Source organism: Perna viridis, chromosome 12 (assembly GCF_037379345.1).
Source record: "Perna viridis isolate PV_CMFRI_1.1 ecotype Kerala chromosome 12, ASM3737934v1, whole genome shotgun sequence".
Taxonomy (NCBI): domain Eukaryota; kingdom Metazoa; phylum Mollusca; class Bivalvia; order Mytilida; family Mytilidae; genus Perna; species Perna viridis.
In genome coordinates this window covers 15,167,617-15,178,641 of record NC_142456.1, presented here as the reverse complement: position 1 = coordinate 15,178,641, position 11,025 = coordinate 15,167,617, and the positions used below count along the sequence as shown (strand labels likewise).

The window sequence follows — 11,025 nt, the reverse complement described above, 5'->3', positions numbered from 1 at the left end:
TTTTTTCTCGATTTCCTTTTATATTTTTTCCATTTATAAAGGTTTTCTAAAGTATATTTTTCTCTATCTTATTAATGATTTTCTACTCATTTATGTTCATTCCAGATTTAGACCTTTAAATACTCGCTTTGGAGTTTATTTCTATTGTTTTCTATTGTTCAAATTCTATTACCAAAATCTACTCACTCTACCTACTTATTTTGTCATTATACTTAAAGCTTTGTGCATTTGTATAATTGATTGTAATTTGTTCTTTACACCTTTACTACTAAGGTATTTTATTCTATTGTTTGTTTGCATATGCATTGTTCTTTATGGAATTGTCATTGCCAAACTTCCATTATCTAGGCATTTAAATTTTTCCGATAAATTTACCTTGATTTATCTTACCTGTAAAATCTTACCTGTAATTAGCGACTTACCTTTAATTAAGTCTTCTAATAATTTATATCTTTTTCTTTGTCTATTATGATGGCTGAAAAAGAAAATATAATCAAAGTTGCCACTTTGAATATTAATGGCATGTTAGATATCAAATGTCAGTATGCTTTACGTGATTTTTGTATGCATAATTGTATTGATATTCTTTTTTTACAAGAAACGCATGTTTCGAATTCAGATATTAGTAAATCTCTAGATAATTATTTTGACTTCTACAGATGCTTTTGGAACTTCGGTTCTAATAGAAGTAGAGGTACTGCTATTTTTATTTCACATTCTATTAATTTTGTTATTGTTAAATATCATAGAGATTTAGACGGTAGATTTCAATTCATTGATGTGAAGATTGATGGTATTTCTTATAGACTTTTTAATGTATATGCTCCGAATGATGGGTGCGAGCGTAAAGACTTTTTTGATTATATTTATCCCTTTATATTAACGCAAAATGTTAAAATCTTCTCTGGTGACTTTAACTGTATCATAGATAATAAGTTAGATAAGATAGGTGGTAATCCAGAGCGAGGCTCTATAGGTAACGTTGAATTAAGTTGTATTATACGTGATTTTGACCTAATTGATTTGTATAGAACTTTAAATCCTAACCGTACTAATGTAACTTGGAGAAGTTCTGATATTTCTTGTCGTTTAGATCGTATTTATTTATCGAGGGATTTAAAACCCTTTATTAAACATTGTGAAAATTTACCTTTTTCATTTTCTGATCATGATTGTGTACTCTTGACGATTGTTAATAATAATGAGGTCAAGAAAGGTCATGGGTATTGGAAACTCAATAATAGTGTCCTGAGTGATAAAGCGTTTTGTACTAGTTTTCGGACATGGTTTTTAGAGTTCATTGACGGTTTAATTATAGATGATGTGAATATATGGGATCATTTTAAAGTTAACATTAAAGAATTTTGTGTTGATTATTGTAAAAAGAAAAATAAAGTGAAATATAGTGTTATTAGAGCTTTAGAGCGTAGATATTTTAATTTATGTAATTTAGAATCTAAGTATCCAAATAATTATTGTGAACAAATTAAAGGTTTAAAAGACGAAATAAGATTGTATTATATAGAGAGTTATAAAGGTAGTCAAATTAGAAGTAAAGCCAAACTGTTAGATAGTTCAGAATCCTGTAGTAAATATTTTTTTGAGAAAGAAGTTTTAAATGGCAAAAAGAAGACTATTTCTGTTATTAAAGATAATGATTTTTCTTATACTAAAAGTGAGGATATTTTGAAGCAGTTTGAAGGTTTTTATGCCAATTTGTTTACGACTGAACCTATAGATAATGATGTAAAAGATTTCTTTATTGATGATTTACCTATATTAAGTAATGATGATAAAAATATATGTGATGTACCTTTAGAATTAGATGAAATAATTGTGTCACTTAAAGGTATGGATAATAATAAGTCGCCCGGTCCTGATGGGTTGACAAAGGAGTTTTACTTGACATTTATAGATATTTTTGGCCCGTTATTATTAGAATTATACAATTTAATATTTACTGAGAACACTATGTCTGATTCTCAGAAAGTGAGTTATATTTCTTTAATATGTAAAGATACTAGTAAGCATTATGATATGAAGTGTTATAGACCAATTAGTCTAATGAATATTGATGTGAAAATTTTAAGTAAGCTTATTTGTAATAGAATGTCTAAGGTTGTGGATAGTATTATTGGTATAGACCAAACTTGTGCTATTAGGGGGAGGTCTATTTTAGATAATTGTCATTTGCACCGTAATATTGTCGATTATGTGAATCAGAAAAATTTACCATGCGCTTTTATTTCTTTAGATCAAGAGAAAGCTTTTGATCGAGTTAATCATGACTTTTTGTTTAGTGTATTGGAAAAGTTTAACTTTGGTCCAAATATTATTAAATGGATCAAGATATTATATAATGATTTGTCTTCTTGTGTATTGGTGAATAATTTTATTTCCCAACCTGTTAAAATTACTCGATCTGTAAAACAAGGGTGTAGTTTGTCACCGTTATTGTATGTTCTATGTTTAGAACCGTTTATTAGAAAAGTTATTCTTGATATTGATATTAAAGGTATTCAGCTTCCAGGTTCTTCGGAACAATGTAAAATCTCAGCTTTTGCTGATGATAGTACTGGTATTTTAACTACAGATAAAAGTATAAGTAAGTTTTTGTATTGGATTGATTTATTTGGTAGAGGTAGTGGTAGTAAGTTGAACTTACAGAAAACTAAAGGTTTATTTTTAGGGGCTTGGAAAAATAGAAAAGAAAACCATCGTTTTGGTATTGATTTTGTTGATGTTTTAAAGATAGTTGGAATTAAGATTGGTAATAAGTTAACACAGGATGATTTGTGGAATCCTGTTTATATTAAATTTGAAAAAGTTTTGAATAGTTGGAAGCGTAGAAAGCTATCTCTTGTTGAGAAAGTTATCATTTGTAACTTATTTGCTTGTTCAAAGCTATGGTATATTGGCAGTGTTATGCACATGTCGAAGTTTTATATTAAGAAATTTCAGAAATGTATTTTTAGCTTTATATGGAATAGTAAGGCTGAGCCTTTGAGTAGAAATACGATGTATTTAGATAAATCTAAAGGCGGTTTAAATGTCATTGATATAGAATATAAGTTAAAAGCCTTGCGCTTGAAACATATTAGTGATATTATCGAGTGTAGAAAGGTAAAATATGTTCACCTGTCCATTTATTGGATTGGATTTAATCTTCGATTCTATAATTATACATTTGGTTCTTTAAATATACCGCATAGTGAGTATATACCTGTTTTTTATTTATGTTGTCTTAAGGTTTTGAATGAGTTCAAGGTTAACTGTACTGACGTGAATTTAAGGGGAATAACTACAAGAAGTATATACAATGAGTTGTTAGATTGTAAAGATTATAAACCTAGGATTGTTGTTCATAATCCAGAGATTAATTTTAAACAAGTGTTTAAAAATGTTTTTGATAAGTTTATAGACAGATTTTCTAGAGATGTTATATTTAGAATTGTTCATGGTATTTTACCTACGAATAGTTTGATGTTTAATTACAATATTTATAAGTTTAATACTTGTACTTTTTGTGCACGGAGACCTGAAACTTTAAGACATTTGTTCTTTGAGTGTGGTCATATTTCACAGTTATTATTATTATTGAAAAACTGGATACTTGCTGTGTCTCATGGCAGTATTCTGTTAGAGTTTAAACATATATTGTTTAGGGACATTCATTGTCCATCAAATAAGTTTAAGAGCATTGTGTTACTTTTAATTAGTTTATATTGTAAATCTGTGTGGTTACAGAGAAATGTTAAAAAGTTTGATAGGAAGCATGTACTTCCTAATGATACATATATGTTTTTCCTACAGCAGTTACGTTTACGTATTTTGGCTGATTTTGAGAGATTCTCTACGGAGAAATTTTGTGATTATTGGTGTTTGACAGATTTATTCTGTTCTTTACAAAATAATGATCTGCAGATCCATTTTATGTAGTTTGTGCAGAATATATAGATTGTCTTGCTTTTGCATAAATTACTTTATATCTTGAATATGCTCCACGTTCTATAGTTTTCATATTAAGTAATACTTATTGCTGGATTATCTAGCATAAATATATATATATATTTGATAATTATCGTGTCAGCTTGCCTGGCGGGTACTTGTATTTATTTGTTGTATTATATTACTATAGTGCTGTTCTATCTGTGATATTGCTGTTTAAATTAGTACTACCAGTAATATAATAATTAAATGTTTGAAATAAAAAAAAGTATCTGTTCTTATCAGCTTAATATCTGATACGTGCCCTATGTGGGTACTTCGATATTAAACTGATTTTTGCACCTAGGTGAGATGTTGAGTGCTTGCACCACTCTTGCCACGGGTTGGCCTGGTATTGCAGTACCTCCAGGATCGGCCCACTCTCCCTTTCGGGAGAGAATTAAATTAAATAGAAGACCAGTTTTCCCTTTAAACTGCTACACAGTACACACAGCGGACACGACAGATACATAGGGTAAAAAAATAATTCTCCCGAGGAGGGACAGCAAAAAAAAAAAAAAATAAAATAAAATAAAATAATAATAAGCCAAAACAAATAAAAAATAATAATAATAAAAACAGGGACCCGACCGACCTGTAAATGAGAATTATTATTTTTATTTTTTTTTATTTTATTTTTTTTATTATTACTTTTTTTATTACTATTTTATTTATTTATTATTTTACATTTCCAACCCCCCCCCCAAAAAAAAAAAAAAAAAAAAAAAAAGAAAAAAAAAAGAAAAAGAAAAAAAGAAGTAAAAAAATTAAACTGGCACATCTTTTATATTTTGTGCAGCTTTTCTTTATTCACAGACGGACGAGACCAATAGATAACAGTACAGACGTACGGAAGTGCAAGACGACGTTATGTCCCCTTACTTATTGTTTCGCAATTTCCCCTATCGACGAGAGTACACATGGGACGTCGCCCGCTGCTAGAAATGTAAGTAAACAAAGCTCATGCCATTTCCCCCGATATTAGGCCGGTAATTTTGTGAGGATCGAGACCTAGGCCGTCCGTGACATGCTAAACACGTTTTGCACGTGGAGCACGATTTTCTTTATTGTGTGACACGACTTTCTTATGAAAATTGTCTGAAATCAATATGTTATGGTGACACTGTAAGCGTTTCCTATTATTCCAGTTATTTCCCTTTGAACGCCTTTGTTTTTTTTTTTTTTTGTTTTGTTTTTTTTTTTCTTTTGACAAAAATTGAGACGCAGGATTGACACGAAGTTTTAAGGCACATTCTTCATCTAGCATCAGTAGCCTAGCGGTAGAGACGCTGAGCCAGCATGCCGGAGGTGTTGGGTTCGAGTCCCGGTCGGGGGTTTGAAAAAATTTGAAAGTATCATATTAAATGTAACTTAACTTAACTTGAATTCTAATTGCGAGGTCGGAATGTGTTTTTGATATGTTTTGTTTTTTCTTGGATGCGAAATGCATTGAAACAGCAGGAAAAAAAATCACAGAACCCGGCACCCTGGTCAGAGCTGGACACTGCATGCAAGCGAGGACCTTTACAGACGGTTTTCGACAGAGCCGCCGAGATTGCCTCCATGCTCGTACACTTTTTCTTCCGTCGTATTTAAATAGCCGAGTGACAGAAAAATCGACGATTACAGTACGTTATAGCGACACCTTGATTTAAATGCAATGTCGAATACGTATGTCAAACGTTGTCTCTCCTTTTCTAGCATTGCCTATATGTGTGATAGCAAAACTTTCCCTTTTATAAATTTCAGCAGACTTACCGACTTTCGACGAAATCGACAATGAAGCATAAATGACACCAGACAGTCCAGTGCCGCTAAGTACAGGTTTGAAGGGAAAACGGTTGGAAATTTTGCACAGAAATTGAGAGAAAAAAACCTCTTCAAGAGAGAAGTTTCCAATGAACATCTACGAGAACTTTCTGTAAATCGGCATCGCTTCTCGGCCTTTTGGCTAAGATCAAAGTGTAGTATCTGTTCTTATCAGCTTAATATCTGATACGTGCCCTATGTGGGTACTTCGATATTAAACTGATTTTTGCACCTAGGTGAGATGTTGAGTGCTTGCACCACTCTTGCCACGGGTTGGCCTGGTATTGCAGTACCTCCAGGATCGGCCCACTCTCCCTTTCGGGAGAGAATTAAATTAAATAGAAGACCAGTTTTCCCTTTAAACTGCTACACAGTACACACAGCGGACACGACAGATACATAGGGTAAAAAAATAATTCTCCCGAGGAGGGACAGCAAAAAAAAAAAAAAAAAATAAAATAAAATAATAATAGGCCAAAACAAATAAAAAATAATACTAATAAAAACAGGGACCCGACCGACCTGTAAATGAGAATTATTATTTTTATTTTTTTTTATTTTATTTTTTTTATTATTACTTTTTTTATTACTATTTTATTTATTTATTATTTTAGATTTGCTACCCCCCCCCCCAAAAAAAAAAAAAAAAAAAAAAAGAAAAAAAAAAGAAAAAGAAAAAAAGAAGTAAAAAAATTAAACTGGCACATCTTTTATATTTTGTGCAGCTTTTCTTTATTCACAGACGGACGAGACCAATAGATAACAGTGCAGACGTACGGAAGTGCAAGACGACGTTATGTCCCCTTACTTATTGTTTCGCAATTTCCCCTATCGACGAGAGTACACATGGGACGTCGCCCGCTGCTAGAAATGTAAGTAAACAAAGCTCATGCCATTTCCCCTGATATTAGGCCGGTAATTTTGTGAGGATCGAGACCTAGGCCGTCCGTGACATGCTAAACACGTTTTGCACGTGGAGCACGATTTTCTTTATTGTGTGACACGACTTTCTTATGAATATTGTCTGAAATCAATATGTAATGGTGACACTGTAAGCGTTTCCTATTATTCCAGTTATTTCCCTTTGAACGCCTTTGTTTTGTTTTGTTTTTTTTTCTTTTGACAAAAATTGAGACGCAGGATTGACACGAAGTTTTAAGGCACATTCTTCATCTAGCATCAGTAGCCTAGCGGTAGAGACGCTGAGCCAGCATGCCGGAGGTGTTGGGTTCGAGTCCCGGTCGGGGGCTTGAAAAAATTTGAAAGTATCATATTAAATGTAACTTAACTTAACTTGAATTGTAATTGCTAATTGCGAGGTCGGAATGTGTTTTTGATATGTTTTGTTTTTTCTTGGATGCGAAATGCATTGAAACAGCAGGAAAAAAAATCACAGAACCCGGCACCCTGGTCAGAGCTGGACACTGCATGCAAGCGAGGACCTTTACAGACGGTTTTCGACAGAGCCGCCGAGATTGCCTCCATGCTCGTACACTTTTTCTTCCGTCGTATTTAAATAGCCGAGTGACAGAAAAATCGACGATTACAGTACGTTATAGCGACACCTTGATTTAAATGCAATGTCGAATACGTATGTCAAACGTTGTCTCTCCTTTTCTAGCATTGCCTATATGTGTGATAGCAAAACTTTCCCTTTTATAAATTTCAGCAGACTTACCGACTTTCGACGAAATCGACAATGAAGCATAAATGACACCAGACAGTCCAGTGCCGCTAAGTACAGGTTTGAAGGGAAAACGGTTGGAAATTTTGCACATAAATTGAGAGAAAAAAACCTCTTCAAGAGAGAAGTTTCCAATGAACATCTACGAGAACTTTCTGTAACTCGGCATCGCTTCTCGGCCTTTTGGCTAAGATCAAAGTGTAGTATCTGTTCTTATCAGCTTAATATCTGATACGTGCCCTATGTGGGTACTTCGATATTAAACTGATTTTTGCACCTAGGTGAGATGTTGAGTGCTTGCACCACTCTTGCCACGGGTTGGCCTGGTATTGCAGTACCTCCAGGATCGGCCCACTCTCCCTTTCGGGAGAGAATTAAATTAAATAGAAGACCAGTTTTCCCTTTAAACTGCTACACAGTACACACAGCGGACACGACAGATACATAGGGTAAAAAAATAATTCTCCCGAGGAGGGACAGCAAAAAAAAAAAAAATAAAATAAAATAAAATAATAATAGGCCAAAACAAATAAAAAATAATACTAATAAAAACAGGGACCCGACCGACCTGTAAATGAGAATTATTATTTTTATTTTTTTTTATTTTATTTTTTTTATTATTACTTTTTTTATTACTATTTTATTTATTTATTATTTTATATTTGCCACCCCCCCCCCAAAAAAAAAAAAAAAAAAAAAAAAGAAAAAAAAAAGAAAAAGAAAAAAAGAAGTAAAAAAATTAAACTGGCACATCTTTTATATTTTGTGCAGCTTTTCTTTATTCACAGACGGACGAGACCAATAGATAACAGTACAGACGTACGGAAGTGCAAGACGACGTTATGTCCCCTTACTTATTGTTTCGCAATTTCCCCTATCGACGAGAGTACACATGGGACGTCGCCCGCTGCTAGAAATGTAAGTAAACAAAGCTCATGCCATTTCCCCCGATATTAGGCCGGTAATTTTGTGAGGATCGAGACCTAGGCCGTCCGTGACATGCTAAACACGTTTTGCACGTGGAGCACGATTTTCTTTATTGTGTGACACGACTTTCTTATGAAAATTGTCTGAAATCAATATGTTATGGTGACACTGTAAGCGTTTCCTATTATTCCAGTTATTTCCCTTTGAACGCCTTTGTTTTTTTTTTTTTTTGTTTTGTTTTTTTTTTTCTTTTGACAAAAATTGAGACGCAGGATTGACACGAAGTTTTAAGGCACATTCTTCATCTAGCATCAGTAGCCTAGCGGTAGAGACGCTGAGCCAGCATGCCGGAGGTGTTGGGTTCGAGTCCCGGTCGGGGGCTTGAAAAAATTTGAAAGTATCATATTAAATGTAACTTAACTTAACTTGAATTCTAATTGCGAGGTCGGAATGTGTTTTTGATATGTTTTGTTTTTTCTTGGATGCGAAATGCATTGAAACAGCAGGAAAAAAAATCACAGAACCCGGCACCCTGGTCAGAGCTGGACACTGCATGCAAGCGAGGACCTTTACGGACGGTTTTCGATAGAGCCGCCGAGATTGCCTCCATGCTCGTACACTTTTTCTTCCGTCATATTTAAATAGCCGAGTGACAGAAAAATCGACGATTACAGTACGTTATAGCGACACCTTGATTTAAATGCAATGTCGAATACGTATGTCAAACGTTGTCTCTCCTTTTCTAGCATTGCCTATATGTGTGATAGCAAAACTTTCCCTTTTACAAATTTCAGCAGACTTACCGACTTTCGACGAAATCGACAATGAAGCATAAATGACACCAGACAGTCCAGTGCCGCTAAGTACAGGTTTGAAGGGAAAACGGTTGGAAATTTTGCACAGAAATTGAGAGAAAAAAACCTCTTCAAGAGAGAAGTTTCCAATGAACATCTACGAGAACTTTCTGTAACTCGGCATCGCTTCTCGGCCTTTTGGCTAAGATCAAAGTGTAGTATCTGTTCTTATCAGCTTAATATCTGATACGTGCCCTATGTGGGTACTTCGATATTAAACTGATTTTTGCACCTAGGTGAGATGTTGAGTGCTTGCACCACTCTTGCCACGGGTTGGCCTGGTATTGCAGTACCTCCAGGATCGGCCCACTCTCCCTTTCGGGAGAGAATTAAATTAAATAGAAGACCAGTTTTCCCTTTAAACTGCTACACAGTACACACAGCGGACACGACAGATACATAGGGTAAAAAAATAATTCTCCCGAGGAGGGACAGCAAAAAAAAAAAAATAAAATAAAATAAAATAATAATAAGCCAAAACAAATAAAAAATAATAATAATAAAAACAGGGACCCGACCGACCTGTAAATGAGAATTATTATTTTTATTTTTTTTTATTTTATTTTTTTTATTATTACTTTTTTTATTACTATTTTATTTATTTATTATTTTATATTTGCAACCCCCCCCCCAAAAAAAAAAAAAAAAAAAAAAAGAAAAAAAAAAGAAAAAGAAAAAAAGAAGTAAAAAAATTAAACTGGCACATCTTTTATATTTTGTGCAGCTTTTCTTTATTCACAGACGGACGAGACCAATAGATAACAGTACAGACGTACGGAAGTGCAAGACGACGTTATGTCCCCTTACTTATTGTTTCGCAATTTCCCCTATCGACGAGAGTACACATGGGACGTCGCCCGCTGCTAGAAATGTAAGTAAACAAAGCTCATGCCATTTCCCCTGATATTAGGCCGGTAATTTTGTGAGGATCGAGACCTAGGCCGTCCGTGACATGCTAAACACGTTTTGCACGTGGAGCACGATTTTCTTTATTGTGTGACACGACTTTCTTATGAAAATTGTCTGAAATCAATATGTTATGGTGACACTGTAAGCGTTTCCTATTATTCCAGTTATTTCCCTTTGAACGCCTTTGTTTTTTTTTTTTTTTGTTTTGTTTTTTTTTTTCTTTTGACAAAAATTGAGACGCAGGATTGACACGAAGTTTTAAGGCACATTCTTCATCTAGCATCAGTAGCCTAGCGGTAGAGACGCTGAGCCAGCATGCCGGAGGTGTTGGGTTCGAGTCCCGGTCGGGGGCTTGAAAAAATTTGAAAGTATCATATTAAATGTAACTTAACTTAACTTGAATTCTAATTGCGAGGTCGGAATGTGTTTTTGATATGTTTTGTTTTTTCTTGGATGCGAAATGCATTGAAACAGCAGGAAAAAAAATCACAGAACCCGGCACCCTGGTCAGAGCTGGACACTGCATGCAAGCGAGGACCTTTACGGACGGTTTTCGATAGAGCCGCCGAGATTGCCTCCATGCTCGTACACTTTTTCTTCCGTCATATTTAAATAGCCGAGTGACAGAAAAATCGACGATTACAGTACGTTATAGCGACACCTTGATTTAAATGCAATGTCGAATACGTATGTCAAACGTTGTCTCTCCTTTTCTAGCATTGCCTATATGTGTGATAGCAAAACTTTCCCTTTTACAAATTTCAGCAGACTTACCGACTTTCGACGAAATCGACAATGAAGCATAAATGACACCAGACAGTCCAGTGCCGCTAAGTACAGGTTTGAAGGGAAAAC

General features: G+C 34.2%; 3 non-coding genes and 1 pseudogene across 3 annotated transcripts; all 4 read left to right on the top strand.

The window, feature by feature from the left end:
* The first annotated feature begins 4,193 nt into the window (after nucleotides 1-4,193).
* Nucleotides 4,194-4,373, top strand: LOC148601356 (U2 spliceosomal RNA; annotated as a pseudogene).
* A 1,545-nt stretch (nucleotides 4,374-5,918) lies between these two features.
* Nucleotides 5,919-6,111, top strand: LOC148601355 (U2 spliceosomal RNA). Its single transcript, XR_015917461.1, has one exon. It is a non-coding gene; the product is annotated as a U2 spliceosomal RNA (small nuclear RNA).
* Nucleotides 6,112-7,647: 1,536 nt separating this feature from the next.
* On the top strand, nucleotides 7,648-7,840 carry LOC148601354 (U2 spliceosomal RNA). The gene has a single exon (XR_015917460.1). It is a non-coding gene; the product is annotated as a U2 spliceosomal RNA (small nuclear RNA).
* A 1,543-nt stretch (nucleotides 7,841-9,383) lies between these two features.
* On the top strand, nucleotides 9,384-9,576 carry LOC148601353 (U2 spliceosomal RNA). The gene has a single exon (XR_015917459.1). It is a non-coding gene; the product is annotated as a U2 spliceosomal RNA (small nuclear RNA).
* Nucleotides 9,577-11,025: the final 1,449 nt, after the last annotated feature.